At 37.0% G+C, this 16,100-nt stretch overlaps 1 long non-coding RNA gene across 1 annotated transcript; it reads right to left on the bottom strand.

The window, feature by feature from the left end:
• Positions 1 to 12,022: 12,022 nt before the first annotated feature.
• On the bottom strand, positions 12,023 to 15,134 carry LOC130737724 (uncharacterized). Its single transcript, XR_009018893.1, has 2 exons — positions 14,076 to 15,134; positions 12,023 to 13,787 (listed from the first exon to the last, which is right to left on the bottom strand). It is a non-coding gene; the product is annotated as an uncharacterized LOC130737724 (long non-coding RNA).
• Positions 15,135 to 16,100: the final 966 nt, after the last annotated feature.

Raw genomic sequence — 16,100 nt, forward strand, 5'->3', positions numbered from 1 at the left:
TATGTGTAAGCGTGAGAGGAACTTGACTCGTGTTTAAGGTTTGGATTAGCGTTATGAAGAAGAAAGTTCAGGAAATGGTTAAGAATAGTTATATAGTCGCTATAGGCTATAGCACGAGTTTCATTCACTTCCGCCTTAGGGCAAAACCGTTAGTAAATGACTAATTTGCTCTTAAAACACTGTAGAAACGATATTCAAAAATATTCAGGGGAATATTAGAACTTCTCTTATTCCTTTCCACGACGAGTGTTTCGACACGAAACCCTAGAATGTACGAACGTCCGATTCTAGTTCTCGGAGGTTTGCCGAAACTAAAACCCTGATAGCTCAAGAAACCTAGAATAAACGGTTGATGAAGACTTTTTCTATTCGGAGCTTCAAACGAAGATTCCACACGCGTACACCTATTTCTCTTGATGTTTCCAATATTTCTTCAGAAAGAAGTTTTCTCATCCGACATTCACTGCAAAAAGTAGTTTTTCGGGTAAAAATGATTTACACTGACTTTGGATTGTTTACCTTAATTCCAAGAAACCTCTTTTGAGTTTTGGAATTCTGTCGCCAGAACCTATCTTAGGATTCACGGAGGAATGTGCAGGAAAAATCGGAATCGCGAAATTTTCATTTTTCCGTGTTTTCCATTTCCTATAAATAGCTTGAAAAATGAAAAAAAAAACAAAAAGATCCCCAACACACCCACCCAAACCCGCGGCTTCAAGAGGAGGAGGAGGAGAAGAGTTTTTCGCCGATTCTTGCCTGATCGTCCCACAGTTGTTGGGTTTTGATGCTAATCCTTACTTCGATCGTCAGTTCTGTTGCTTTTCTCTATGTCTTTCTGTACTCTAAGTTTTGAGATTTTTGCAAAACTATCCAAATAACTTCATCTTTCTATCTAAACTTATTCCCTGCGTGCCCAAGAGCATGTTTAGCGGATTACATTTCGCCGATTCTCGCCGAACTGCCGCCGAGTTTCAATTCTGCTTGAAATACCCATTTTTGGCTAAAGTTTCACCCTTTTGGCTTAAAACTCTCGACTGAGCTTAGCGTTAGTAGGATTAGTCATCATAATCGTCGTTGGTGTCGACCCCATCAAGTTTGTTTTTCGAATTTCCAATTTTGAAATTCTGAGCTAAAAATATTGACCAAAATACCCCTGCGACAGTTTTCGATCCGATAATTTTTCTGAGAGTTTCCCTGGCCTAGATGTCGCCTAAGAATAGCTAGGAATCGATTTAGATCGAAGAAAAAGTTCGGAAACCCTATTTTTGAGAGTGGCCGAAACCTATTTGTTAGGGTACCGTGTCCAAAAATAATTTTTGGGTCTCTATGACCTGAGCCATGGCGTAGCTCTTTCGATTGTCGAAATTTTGGCGCTAGTTTCGTGTCATTCCGAGTTCTGTAGCTCGAGTTATGCTCGTTTTAGCGAACGAAGTTCTGTTGTCAATTCGTGCCTATATAGGAACTCCGAAGCTTTAAAGCCTTCTTTACGATTTCGATTAGCGTTATTAGATAGTGTTACTCCTAGTAGGGCTTGTGTTGATGATTGTGTTTCCTTGTTCTAGGTTCACAACTTCCATGCGCAATTTCTACTCACGAAGGTAAGGGTAACTCAGTCTTAGAGCGTCATTTGAGTCTTGCATGATTTATTCGCACTGCATGCGGTTGAGATGAAGATGTTTATATTGATTGGCAATTGATTGAAATGTTGGTATGCTTTCAATGTTGCATGCTTTCTTATGTTGACTGTTTCTGAGACTTGTGCCAAATGTTTTCTGAAGGCTTCGGTCGAGTGAACTTATTGAGACGTGTGTCTCCGTTTTCTGAGAGGCTTCAGCCGTTTACTGGTTTCTGTCATTACTGCTTCCTAGAGGATGGAATATGCGGTTACTTTGGATTGGTCCTTGGTTGGGCTTTGTTGTTGTCTGACTTGGCATATAGGGCTTGAGTCAAGTGGCGATGAGGAGGTGTGTCCTATCATTGTCCCGTCTTGTGTGACGTTAAGTGGCGATGAAGAGGTGTGTCCTATCACTGTCCCGTCTTGTGAGACGCTAAGTGGCGATCAGGAGGTGTGTCCTATGATTGTCCCGTCTTGTGTGACGTTAAGTGGCGATTAGGAGGTGTGTCCTATGATTGTCTCGTCATGTATGACGCTATAAGTGGCGATGAGGAGGTGTGTCCTATCACTGTCCCGTCTTGTGAGACGCTAAGTGGCGATCAGGAGGTGTGTCCTATGATTGTCCCGTCTTGTGTGACGTTAAGTGGCGATTAGGAGGTGTGTCCTATGATTGTCCCGTCATGTATGACGCTATAAGTGGCGATGAGGAGGTGTGTCCTATCATTGTCCCGTCTTGCGAGACGATATTGATCGATCCATTTTGTTAGCAGCATATAGTTGCATTATAGGAAACTAACACCTGACCCTATGTTGTTGGATTCTAGTTATTGGTTTATTGATATCTGATTTGATGTTACATTGTTGAGGTTATTATTATCTGAGTTCATCTATGTTTAAGTTGTTGATATATGAGTTGAGTTATGTTGCTAGTTATTTACCATGCTAGGTAACAAAATTTGAATAGCATGATTTTCTCTTTTATACATGGTAATTGTAGGGAGTTAACCCTTTCTATTTGCTACTTGTTGTTTGGGCGCTTAACGCTATTAGGCGATGGAGATCCTTCCGCCGAGGCTTAGCTGCTCGAGTTGGAGATCGAGTTGTAAGCGGTGGAGTAGAGGTGTGAGAAGCAGCTTTGCTTCTCTTCTTGTGGACGGTGTTTGAGTCTCCTTTTCTATAAGAGAACTCTGTTATTAAAGCCTTGCTTCTGCCACTGTTAAAGTGCGCATGTTTATTCTGAACCTTACTTATGGTATTGTAAACTATTATTACTGTATATCGGGAAACAGGTTATTTAAATAAAGTTATAATATGTTTCCAACCTTTCAGCTGAAGTGTTTAGTTGTTTTTCAGAAAAAAAAATTCCCTTGGATTTTAGGAATTGTAGGATAGTCCTTAGACTTTGTTAGGTTACTAATGTGACTCGTCAGTTGAGAAATTGGTGCGTTACAGTTGTGGTATCAGAGCTTTGGTCTAGAAAACCAGAGCTTTTGGGTAGAGTGTCTGCTTAAGATGTTTGAACTCTGAGACCGATTGATGGGGTGTCAATCGGAGGAAGAGTGTGCTTGATTACTGTTTATATAAATTATTTTTGAAGGTTGTTCGTAGGTGTATAACCTTATGTTAGTTATCGTTAATTATACATTTGATATAAGTACATACATAGTTAGTTATTATAGAACAACATGTATTAGGTAGAGAACGTTGTAGCTAACTTGACCTGCTTACCTCTCAAGGGATTGGATGTGATCATAGGCATGGATTGGTTGTCCCACCATCATGTTCTTCTTGATTGCGCCAATAAGGTAGTTATCTTTCCCGATGCTGGACTCGCCGAGTTTCTGAACTCGTACTTTTCGAAGCTTTCTTTGAGGAAAGGAGCTTTGAGTTCCCTTTTGTCGGCAACCGTGATGGAAGCTAAGGAGAATGGAGTACAAGTAATAGCTGTTGTGCAAGAATTCGAGGATGTGTTTCCCGAAGACGTACCTGGAATACCTCCAGTCAGAGATATGGAGTTCACAATTGATATGGTCCCAGGCACTGGACCTATATCAATCGCATCGTATCGTATGGCACCGGCAGAACTGACTAAGCTGAAGAGTTAACTCGAAGATTTAACCAAGAAGGGGTTTATTCGACCTAGCGTTTCTCCATGGGGAGCGCCAGTGCTGCTTGTGAAGAAGAAGGACGGAAGATCGCGACTTTGCGTGGACTATCGACAGTTGAACAAAGTCACGATAAAGAACCGTTATCCGTTGCCGAGGATTGACGATTTGATGGATCAATTGAAGGGTGCTGCTATTTTCTCGAAGATTGACCTGAGATCGGGATATCACCAGATTAGAGTCAAAGACGAGGATATCCAAAAGATTGCATTTAGGACACGCTATGGGCACTACGAGTACTTGGTGATGCCGTTTGGAGTTACGAATGCACCAGCTGTATTCATGGACTACATGAATAGGATCTTTCATTCATTCTTGGATCGTTTCGTTGTGGTGTTCATCGACGACATCTTGATCTACTCGAGGAATCGTGAAGAACACGAGGAACATCTGCGACAAGTTTTGCAAGTTCTTCGGGAGAAGGTATTGTATGCTAACGCGGCAAAATGTGAGTTTTGGCTAGAGGAAGTAAAGTTTCTAGGGCATGTCATCTCAAAGGAGGGCATTGCTGTGGATCCTAGTAAAGTGGAAGCGGTACTTGCATGGGAGCGTCCTAAGACTGTGACAGATATAAGGAGTTTCATCGGGTTAGCTGGATATTACCGACGATTCATCGAAGGTTTTGCTAAGATTGCAGGACCATTGACGAAACTCACCCGGAAGAACCAACCTTTCGCATGGACAGAGGATTGTGAACAGAGTTTCCAAGATATGAAGGAGCGTTTGATGACCGCACCAGTTTTGACTTTACCACAAGAGGAGGAACCCTACGAGGTTTACTGCAATGCTTCGTACCAAGGTTTGGGTTGTGTGTTGATGCAACACCGAAAGGCTGTGGCTTATTCTTCAAGGCAATTGAAGATACATGAACGGAACTATCCTACGCATGACTTGGAGTTAGCGGCTGTGGTATTTGCGCTCAAGATTTGGAGGCACTACCTTTATGGGAGCACTTTCACTGTTTTTAGTGATCACAAGAGCCTGAAGTACCTGTTCGATCAGAAGGATCTGAATATGAGACAAAGGCGTTGGATTGAATTTATCAAGGACTATGATTTCACTTTGCTGTACCACCCAGGAAAAGCAAATGTTGTAGCAGACGCACTGAGTCGCCAGACAATTCATGTTTCATCGCTGATGATTAAGGAATTGGAACTTATCGAGACTTTTCGCGACCTCAGTTTGGGTATGCAAGTGACACCTGGAAAATTGAGCTTTGGGATGGTGACGATCACTAGTGATTTTCTGAACGAGATCAAGGTGAAGCAACTGTTAGATGGGGAGCTGATCGAGAAACGGAACTTGATCATTTTGGGAAAAGCACCGGATTTCGAAGTAGGAACCGATGGCATTCTACGTTGCAAAGGACGTGTCTGCGTGCCATTGGACATGGAGTTGAGAAGAATGATTCTTGACGAAGGTCACAAGAATTTACATACTCAAGGAAAATCAAACAATTCTTATTCAATTTCTTAGCAACATGCATGACATGTATATGTCTTTTCTCTCTATTGCATATATCATGGTTTCCAACTTCAATTGCTTCTTGTGAATCACAAACACAAGCACACGTATAAAAATTAATCATTCACAATAATCAAAACCTCTAGATTCAATATCTTTCAAGATCAAGAATTTATAGCAACATAATCATGTCTATGACTAATAAAGCGATATGCCTTAGCACCAATATTCTTTCTTTTAACATCAGGTATTCATACTTTATTCAAATACCCCCACAATTAAATGAATTTCAAGTATGGGAAAAGATATTTCTACACTTCTTATAAATTTTTCACAAATTTTACTAGAAACTCTATTAAGAATATAACAAGCACTTACAAAGGCTTTTCCCCCATATGACCAGGCATTAACATGATTAAACAACAAAGCATGCGTTTATGTATTTTTTTTTTAAATGAAATGTATATTATTAAAAAAGAAGCTTGAGCCAATAGCAACTCAAGACAAGAAACATGTACAAACTGATCAGAACTCGAAACGCCCACAACCTGATCTGAACAAAATAAACCCTCCACCATCCCACATAATGACAATTGACAAAATTCCAAAAGAGAGCCTCATTAAAACCTTGCGAGGCAAAACACAGTAGGAAACAAACCACGCAAGGAAAAAGAATACTACAATCTTGGGAAAGCCATTCTGCACCTATATACAATGACATAACATCCCTTGACTCAACCTAAAACCAAAAACTCAACTTAGGAGCGTCCTCCCGTAGCAAAAAACCAACAGGGCAAGCTCCAGCAGCCACTTACAACACTTCTCTTAATACCCAACAACAACAAAAGTAAGACTGATAGCTCCTTTGCAAGTGTACAAAGTTGCCCGTAGTAATAAATATCGATCCCTCGAGGATTGTGATTCAATACTAATTCTCTTAACTTCTGATATTTAGATTATGAAAATAAAAACCAATTTTAAGGATTTTAAAGATTGTAACAATCACTAATAAAAAGTAAAAGCGAAAATCAAATAGTTTATGAAATCAGATGAGAAAGATAGTACTTGGGTCCTGTTTCACCAATTCGGCTTATGCCTTTATTCTAACAATGTTCATATAAATTTAATAAACTCCTCTACGGCGATTTAGCCTATGTTCTAAGATGTTGATAACTCACACGCCCTAGACTTTCAATTCAATTACTAAGTCTGTTTTACGAGCACCTAGACCAGAGAATTGAAGATTAAGTTCTATTTAAACTAGCCAACGCAATTAGGTTCTACTCTTGAATCAAGCAGTAGGGAACGCCTAATCTAATTGTTTCCTTGTTTCTCTAATTCCTAATCAACTTCCGTTCTCATAAGAATCAGTAAATCACTCGCATGCATTCAAGTATAATCAAAAGATAAATTGAAACAACTACGTAGATTAATAAACAAAATTCATATGAAGTAAAGATTCGAATCAAAACATAATCCTAAAAAGGATTCACATCCCAAGTACTAAAAAAGAAGTTTAGCCTAGCATAGCCATAATCAAGAATTCAAGAGAAAGAAAATAGCACCTAAAATCTCCTGGAGAAACCTTGAAAAAGCTCTCCAAAACCCTAAAAAGTCTGTGCTCAATTCCAATCACCAAAAGCTACCCCCTAATACTTCTACCAAAATATATATATATATTAAGTTTTTCCAAATTCCATACGCCGCCACCGTCCACTTTTTCCTTCTGTTTTATTTCCTTCTTTCACGTGAATATGCCACCGCATAAGACAAAAGAAAACCGCCACGTGTCCTCTTGCAATTGGGCCAATGCTAAAGTGGGCTGGATTCCAGTGCTTCGCGTGCTACGGTCTAACGATGGACCTCTGCTACGATCGAGCCACATGGCGGGGAGTGAAGTTGCAACCTTCGGATCTGCTGCGGGTGCATGGAAGCTCCTGTGAACCATCAGCACAGGATTAGCTCTCTTATTCTGGTTTTCTCTTTTCTCTTTATTCTGAAAATCCTAAATAAAATTAAAATAAACTAATTAAAATAAAATCCTAGAAAGATAATAATAAAAAATAAACAACCTAAATCCTTACTAAATCTATCATTTAAAAAGTACTAATTAATAATAAGATAAAAACTACTAAAATCTAACAAATCAAAATAAAAACTCCTAAAATCCTAAAATAATTAAAAATTCGAAAAGTACTTAAAAATATCATAAAAACTAATTAAAACTTAGAAAATAAATTAAAAATAAAATAAAAGACCCACAAAAATACCCTTATATCCTCGGGTCAACAAAGACCCTTCAATTTTTGCACCAACAACAAACAACAAATAGGACTTTTATTTTGAAAGCAACAAACATTTAGTTAGACAGTAGCAGCAAACAGAAACAACAACAGACAATAACAGCTTCAGTAACAGCAAAACAGCACAACATCAAAAACTTCAACAAAAAAGACCAAAAAAAAAAAATCAAATAAGACAACAGAGAAAAACTTCCCTAGACCCTGACATCTAAACCAATTTCTTGGCCATATACTTTCCAAACCTTCATCCAATGTGACAAGGTCGGCACATATTCTCTAGAATCATTTCTCATATTTGATTACTAGCAAAACAATTATAACTATTTCATCAATAGACATTTCTATATTTAAGTAGTCATTCATCAAGGTCTAACTTTTCCAAACTAAATAAAAATGATATATTGTATTTCTCTCTGTAATTCAACTTAAAGAGATTAAAGTTTGTATCACAAGAAAAGGCGTGAATATCTAATCCCACCAAATGGCTCAGAGTAATGTTGGGAAACAGCACAGCTGAAGAAAAATAAAACAAAATCACAACACAAGAAAATTACGTGAAAACTCTAAAACCGGAGAAAAAATCACGACCGTTATCTAAACCGACAACCAGAGAAATATCACTATGTGAAAACTGTTACAACACATAGACTTCTCTCACTCTCACCCCAATGCCCCAGTACAACCACACTCTCACAAAGCAAATATTAAACTAAGTCAGATATAAGCTTAAAGTGCTACTGACTGGTGCATCTAAAAACAAAGAACCTAGGTCCAATATATAGCCTTGGTCTTCCCCTTGTTTCACCACAATAAGCGATGTGAGACTTCTCCAATAGCTAATTTTTAACCTCCTTCTTTATTTTAGAAACTTGGGCAATGTGGGACTTGATAATCAACCCCAACAATCTTCACCTTGATTGTAAGAGTTACACATCTTCCGCTTACATTGTCTATACCGACAATCATACTCCACCATAAAATAGTACACTTTACTTGGAAACAAACCATCCCAAGAATTTCACTTGGAACTAAACCATTCCAAGAATTTCCACATGTCGAAACCTTGCTTAAATTTTATGGTGCAACTCCCATGTTGGCTTCCAGGAAGTTCTTCAGCCATCGACACCTTTCACCACACACCTTTCATCAATGCCAACCAATGCTCGTGTGCTGTTTCTGAATCCGCTAGCAATAACTTGTGCTTTTCCATGGTATAACGGAAATACCATAAGGACAAACTTTATCTTCTATATGAGATCATCACCATCATCTCCCAAAACAAGGGAGACAGTGCTAGCACTTACCTCAGAGTCTTTATCAGATACTGCTCCACCTGAACAATTTCTCTTCATATGCCCAGACTTTCCACACTTCCAGCACGCCAGATTCTTTGCAAGGATCTTCTTCCCATTAGCCCCACCTCCAGTTAGCAATATTGAGCTTGTTGAAGTGCTTTCATCATTTTTCATTCTCCTTTCTTCCGAAATAATTTTAGTTGCAACTTCTTCAAAACTCAAACTTTCCTTCCCATACATCAAAACAGGTTTCAGATGAACATAGGAAGATGGAAGGGACAAAATGAGCCTTAACGCTTTATCTTCATCATCAATCTCTACTTTGATAGATTCCAGCTCGGAGATAATATTATTCAAAGTACTCAGATGATCAGATATTTTCGTACCTTCATCCATGCGTAGATTGTGGAATTGCTCTTTCAACAACAACCGATTTGAGATGCCCTTTGCCTGATATAACCCTTCAAGCTTCTCCCAAAGCTCCTTGGTTGATGAAAAATTCTGCACATTTGCAAGAACATTCTTTTGCAAACACAGACGAATTGCACTTGCAGCCCTCAAATCTAGTTCCTCCCACTTGTCGGCCTCCATGTTGGAAGAGTTTCCTTTCAGCGCCTTGTGTAATCCTGATTGTATCAGCACATCCTTGACTTGTACTTTCCACAAGCCAAAGTTGATTCTTCCATCAAACTTATCTATGTCAAACTTCATAGCGCTCGAGTAAGGCATAGCAGCTGCAAACTTCTTCTTCAGCACCTCCACAGTATCACACTTCTTTTCTGGTGTGGAAGATCAGATAATTCTGCAACCACAGAGCATACTAAGAATTGTGATATCTCATCGAACTGAAGCTCTGATACCACTGTTGGGAAAAAACACAGCTGAAGAAAAATAAAACACAATCACAACACAAGAAAATTACGTGGAAACTACAAAACCGGAGAAAAAACCACGACCGTTGTCTAAACCGACAACCAGAGAAATATCACTATGTGAAAATTGTTACAACACATAGACTTCTCTCACTCTCACCCCAATGCCCTAGTACAACCACACTCTCACAAAGCAAATATTAAACTAAGTCAAATATAAGCTTAAAGTGCTACTGACTGGTGCATCTAAAAACAAAGAACCTAGGTCCAATATATAGCCTTGGTCTTCCCCTTGCTTCACCACAATAAGCGATGTGAGACTTCTCCAATAGCTAATTTTTAACCTCCTTCTTTATTTTAGAAACTTGGGCAATGTGGGACTTGACAATCAACCCCAACAAGTAAAACACTAAAGTAGTACCTGTCCAGAATCCATATTCTACCAATATGTTTTTTTCTTTCTTTCCATACTACAAGAAATGAACAATGTTAGCAATACATTCATAATTTATGGGACAAAGTGATACTTATCTTTTAAGCGATTTGCCTCTCTTTTCCTAACTTTGTTGAGCAGTAGTATCATCACCATCGGCACGAACAATTTTTTGCTTTCAAATTGTTGGAAATATTAGGAAGGAAGACTGCATCGTGGACGAACCACTGCCTTGAAAGCAAAATTCCGGCAGACCTCCGGTACAATCTATTGTCGGGTTTGCTCCCCAAGGTTAACACAGCCACATGCAATATATATAGGGGGCGTATCAAGTGAGAGCAGTAGTTTATGGGGAGAGATGAGGGCATAATTAATAACCGTTGGATAAAAAATAAATGATTCAGATCTGTCTTGTTTTTAACTGTACAAGACGTGCATGTGACCCATAACCCTGTTTCTCTTATCTCTCGGTCTCTGCCCAGTGTCCACCCATATCTGCAAAGTCATCCCTGTTTCTCTACCCACTAGTTTTATACCCGTGCATTCACGGGGAGATATTCTATAATTCTATAAATTCTATTTCTATAAATATTATAAAAAATTATGAATATATACTGAAATAATATTTAAATTTATTTAAATATTTTTTTTTGATACATCGGAAAATGACAAAAAGAACGAAAACTAAGGCACTCTTAGCTTATCTTGAAGCAATAAGGCTTCAAGCTCTAGGGACGGGAACCCCACTTGCTGGAAGCCTCGATTCCTCATGCAAGCACCTTGCTTGGCTAACCAATCAGCTGCACAATTAACCTCTCTGGAAACCCAATAGAGCTCCACCCTCCAACACCTGTCCACAAGCTGGAAGACTTTCTGTAGGATTCCAGCTTGAGCGTGATGAGTAATCTGGGCACGCTTCATGACCACCTCTATAAGATCATTGCAGTCTGACTCGCAGATCAATTGTCGAGTGTCGTTGCGCCAAGCCATAGCCAGCCCATCACGAAGAGCAATAGCTTCCGTTGCAAAAGCGCACCCTCGAACCTCGTGGCTATAGAAGCCGCAACTCCATTCACCTGAACTATCCCTCAGCAAGCCTCCTCCTCCCATGAGATTGGCACCCTTAAGAAAGCTACCGTCCAAATTAAGTTTCATGAACCCAATAGGGGGGTAGTCCATCTTGTTCGCATCTAGGAGAAGTCCTTGTCCATGGACTCTGGCTTAATATTTTTTTCTTGTGAAAGTTTTTATCGCATAATTTTTTTTTGTGAATGGGAAAGAATTTTATCATGTAATTTAAACTTAAATAGTTTTTTAAGTTAAATATATATATACATTAATTTTTTAAGCTCCATACGGTATAATTTACCTGTTAAATTTTCATAATTTTATATATATATTTACTTTTAAAATGATTGAAAAATTACGAAAAATTATTGAGAAATTATGAATATCTCTTTTTAATTATTTTTAACACAAATGGATTTTCATGAAAACTATTCCTCCCCGTGATAGTTTTTTTCCCTTATTTTGTACAAAAATGAAATGAAACTATATTGTTGTGTAGTACACTTTTAACATAAAATTATTTAGTAAAGTAGTGAATTTAATTAAATTTTATTGTTCTATTAATTTTTACATGGAAATACTTTCATGTAAAATGATCCTTCAAATCTTCGCACATGCTTTAAGGCGAGATTTTAACCCTATAAACTTTTTTTTGGTTATATATATGTAGTAATGTTTTCTAATCTTCGCATGACTTGTTTTTATCATCAAATTACCATACTTTGATGTATTTTTAATTCTATTTTGTTTTGTTTACATGTGCAAGAATTCTAAAATTACTAACATAATAATAAAAAGGTCTTGAAATTAAATTAAAATTACTAAATAAATAATAAAAAGGTCCAACTTATCCACACACCACGATAACCTTAGCAGCATTCTTAGTACAAATCCAATCTGTTTCATAGTCGATCTTCTCAAAACATCTAAAAAAATCCTAAAAAGCAGCATAGCTTGGGGATAAATGTCATAGACTGAAACTTGGGAAGATGATTACTTGAGAAAGATCTGCTAAAATTTATAAAGTCACAAAAATTAGGCAAATGGGTCTTTTAGTTGTCTTCCATACTAAATTCTCATATGCCAGATAAATTAACAAATCCATGCTAGCCGTTCTAGGGGCCAGTCTGGTTAGATACTTGGTGCAGTTCCTTCACCAAACTCTCTTTCTCTGCATCAAAAGTATAGTAAGACACTACAGACATTAACTTCTTTAATATTTGATCAAATTCAATTGTTTGACTAAAGATAGGTGAGTGCATCAGTCTGCATGTCATAGAATGAAACTCCATGTCCTCCAGTACACAAAAGATTGTCTAAAGATTGGTGAGTACATTAGTCTGCAAATTCAAAAGTACTTCCACCAATATTAATGAGACTTTGGCAATATTTGAAACATCAAAATTCTTACTTAATTGCTTCCGCATCAATATAGTGAAAAAGAGAGGAGATTAATAGGTGTATCTGAATAACATATAAATTAGCATATGAAGGTACTAAACGTCTAACATATAAAATAACATCTAAAGGTACAACAGAAACAAAAATATTTTCATTATTTGATACAAATGTGTGTCCAGTTTTTGGAGAGTCCTTTTTTTAAAGTTACTCACTTATCTAAATCCTTGGTTTTGGCATCAAAATAAGCAACACATGGAGCTTCTACTAAATCCTTGGTTTTGTCTCAGCTATAAATGCATCAGTTCATTTGAGGAAGAAGAAGAGGCATACACATTTCCATTAATGTGTACCTAACACCGAATTGAGTTCTAACTTTTTTGAACCTCTTTGTTATTCAGTTATTCAGGCATTGCTAACTATATAAAAAAAATCACCTTGTCAATCTCTCCTTTTTTTGATTGACTTTAAGATTTACATTCACAATCTCCTTCATCTCAATGTGGGCTATGTTTTTAACTGCTTCAGTCACCTATGTGGGCTATGTTTTGAAATCAAGGGAGATAAGATCTTCTACCAGCACATTTTGTAAAACACAGTATCCTAAACTGGTTTCAGATGAAGCATGAGCTTAAAAAAAGAGGCAAAGAATCAATAATTAAACCTTCAATAATCACTTCCCGCCCATGACAGTCTATCAAACTTCTAAACAAATGTTGGGCAGTCATGGACAAAAAGAAAAACATTGGCAGGCACACAATACATATCGATTTAGAACTACAAACAAACAAAAGAACCAATGTCAAAACAACCCCTCCGTTCCTAGAATCCTACCAAGGATCGCAACGTGATATGATCAACTATGAGAATAAATGTATTTTATATCTTAGAAAAATAATCTGTAGTGATTCACTTTAACAACTCAGACTTAAAAACAATTATTAGGATAAATTACCTAGAGGCCTAATCAAAGGAAGTTGAAACTATATACAGTATGTGGAGAATGAATGGTGAGAGTAATACATATAGGGGTTTCGAAAACCCATTATATATGTTTTAATTGATTCTTAAATTATTTCCCCCCTTTTTGGCCATTACCATCTCTATCAAGCTTCAGCAGTTGATGGTGACACCATCAAAAACAATTTGCAATAATGACTATCAATCTTCATGCCTTGCAAGAACAAACCAATTTTGATTAACAAATAGAGCTAAAGAAAAGAACCAAAAATTACCTGCTCAATTGAATTAGGGGAAGGCAAATAAAATGTTTTCTGTTGATAGGGCAGCAAAGCCCTCATCTTGCTTTTGAGAAAATCATTTTTTTGCCTTCCACCGATAATACCAAGACTAACAGGAAAATACCCATATAGCAAAATCCCTAAACCACCATGGTCATTGCACTATCAAAGAAATTCAGAATGAAGAAGAAATCGGGATGAAGTGGAGAGAACAGTGATACCTTGATGAGAGTCAGCACGACGAACACTAACAACGATTGAATTTCCTGAAAATGTATCTAGAGAGAGGTAACTAATTAGCGATCACAGTGTGAAATCATTTCCCCTCTCGGCTCTCGCTCAGCTCTAGCAGCAAAAGGAGTTGAGAGAGAGAAATTACAGTGTGAAGAAATGCTGAAACATGAAACTTGAAAAGTTGAGAGAAAAAGAAAAAAAAAAGAAAAAAGAAAAGAGAAAATGGAAAATTCTCTGAAAAGATGCCACGTGGATTATGATGAAGAGTACGTGTTGAAATGCCACCTAGAATAGTGGGACCCTGAACAATTCCTATTTCTATATATTATGGATAACCCTGTTTCTCATCCATTTTTTTTGCAAAATAAAAAAAAAATATGTGAACCCCTTTTCTCAAACTTCAAAATTTTGGCGAAAAATTGAGAGTAGTAGATTCAATGGAATTGACATCAATTGAAAAATTGGGGTTTTTTCAAAAATCAATTTTGGTGGAGTGGAGGTGAGGATCTAGCACCGCCACCACCGCCAAAAGCCTCCGCCCCGCCGCTGGATCTGGATTGAAGTGAACGAACTTATGAACCAAATTTCCTTAGCAGTCACTATAATCAAATCTAAAACAAAAATTGGGTTGTGCTAGTTTATCAAATTGGGTTTTAATTACTTGTTTCTACTGGGTTTGTGAGGGAAATCTTTGCTGGGATATTAGCCGTGAGTTTACGGTGTTGGAAATTTGTTGGAACTTTGCGCAAGTGAAACAAAGAAGAAGAAAGATGAAAGAGGTTGGAGAAATCAGAGGCACGTGATCAATTTTAAATAAGTTTAAATCTAAACCGTTAATTTAAATATGGTGGTGGTTATTTGATCTCCCATCTCTCACCATAAATCACTCATCTCACCTGACATCAAGCCCCTTATATTTTATATATATATACTAGTGTTTTTTACCCGCGCGTTGCACGGGGAATACATCTATTATATTTGATAGGTCAATTAATACCTTGATCATTAAAAATATAATAAACAACTGATGAAATAGAAGAGTATGAAATGATGAGCAAAATGAACAAAAAATCTTAAATTAAAACCCTTGTTGCATAGATTGAACTTCGTACAATTGAATAACTAATAAAAAAATTGGTTAACCAAATCTCAAATTATGCAAAACATATTAGGGGATGTGGTTTAATGATGGCTAATAAACAATAGCTGATTTAATCTACAATGAAAAAAAGAGAAAGGATTCGTTATGTATGTGATTATGCGAGTTCATTTTTTACACAATAAAATAAACTAAGTTTGACCCATATCAACATGAAATCGTTTCACATTCTTCATGAGCCTAAAGACAATAACACAAATTATAGATATGAAGAATCACCAATAAAGCATTCAGAACACATTTTAATCTTAGAAAAAAAAGAATGTACCGCGAAATTTGTTATTGTATTTGATACATTAATTAATACTTAATGAAGGTACTTTCTTGTTAAAATATATTTCTTCCCGTAGGAGAATTTAACTCCTATAATAATTTGTATAAAAAAATTAAAGTGGACAATATTATTATGTAGTAAAAAATTAACATCAAACTATATTATATTATGTCTTTCTAGTAACTAAAAAAATTCCGATCAAATCTTATTAACATTTATTTTTATGTAGAAGTATTTTCATGTAAAATATTATTCCTATATATAAAAGCTTTTAGGCTCTTTCTAATACATTTAGATCCAGCTTCTCCTTACTCTCAGGATGCCTGAAAGTCTTTTCTCAAGTCTATCTGGTGAGTAATATCGATGAAGATGATGACACCCATCGTACCTTGCTTGCTTCAAGGTCGATCTCTTGTATCCTCCTCCTGCCGAAGACTTTAAGAGTAAACCTTGCCATTCCTACTTTGATCGATCGAGTTTCAGTTTCTTTTTCTGTTGATCCAGGTGAGAAAGCTTACTAAGGCAACCTCTGCTTTTGTCTATCTCCCAATATAAGAAGCATGTTGCTTTGCTCTTATA

This window comes from Lotus japonicus, chromosome 2 (genome assembly GCF_012489685.1).
Source record: "Lotus japonicus ecotype B-129 chromosome 2, LjGifu_v1.2".
NCBI lineage: Eukaryota > Viridiplantae > Streptophyta > Magnoliopsida > Fabales > Fabaceae > Lotus > Lotus japonicus.